Source organism: Lathyrus oleraceus, chromosome 2 (genome assembly GCF_024323335.1).
Source record: "Lathyrus oleraceus cultivar Zhongwan6 chromosome 2, CAAS_Psat_ZW6_1.0, whole genome shotgun sequence".
Taxonomy (NCBI): Eukaryota; Viridiplantae; Streptophyta; class Magnoliopsida; order Fabales; family Fabaceae; genus Lathyrus; species Lathyrus oleraceus.
Genome location: NC_066580.1, coordinates 392,775,360 through 392,776,097, shown reverse-complemented (window position 1 = coordinate 392,776,097; position 738 = coordinate 392,775,360). Strand labels below are relative to the sequence as shown.

The window sequence follows — 738 nt, the reverse complement described above, 5'->3', positions numbered from 1 at the left end:
ATGTTTATTCTTTCATAGAATTAAGAGAGCTATAGCCGAAGACCAAAACCAAAGACCTCTTAAGGACTTCGCTCAACCATCTAACGAAGAACCTAGTTCTAGTATAGTAAACCCAATCATCCCAGCCAATAATTTTGAACTTAAACCATCCCTGTTGCAACTAGTGCAACAAAGACAATTCGCGGGTCTCGCTACCGAGAACCCAAACCAACATTTAAAAATATTTCTTCAATTAGCAGATACTTTTAAAACCAATGGAGCTTCTCTTGAGGCAATACGTTTAAGATTATTTCCTTTTTCCCTCAGAGATAAAGCTTTATCATGGTTAGATTCCCTTCCACCCAATTCCATTACGACTTGGGATAACCTTAGAAGAGTTTTTCTTGCTAGATATTTTCCCCCGAGTAAGACCGCCGTACTTCGAAACCATATAACTAGATTTACCCAAAACCAAGGAGAGTCGCTGTTCGAAGCTTGGGAGAGATATAAAGAGTTGTTACGAGCATGCCCACATCATGGCTTAGAAAATTGGTTAATCATTCAAACCTTCTATAATGGACTTCATTACAACACAAAGATGACCATCGACGCTGCCGCAGGCGGTGCTCTGATGAACAAACCTTATCCTGAAGCTAGTGCCCTCATCGAAGACATGGCTCAAAACCATCAATCATGGGGAGTCGAACGAGCGACAGTTGAGAGAAAGGAAGCCCAAGGAGGAGTGCATGAACTAAGCTC

The 738-nt window shown here is 41.5% G+C and overlaps 1 non-coding gene across 1 annotated transcript; it reads right to left on the bottom strand.

The window, feature by feature from the left end:
* Positions 1-415: 415 nt before the first annotated feature.
* On the bottom strand, positions 416-522 carry LOC127125018 (small nucleolar RNA R71). Its single transcript, XR_007804484.1, has one exon. It is a non-coding gene; the product is annotated as a small nucleolar RNA R71 (small nucleolar RNA).
* Positions 523-738: the final 216 nt, after the last annotated feature.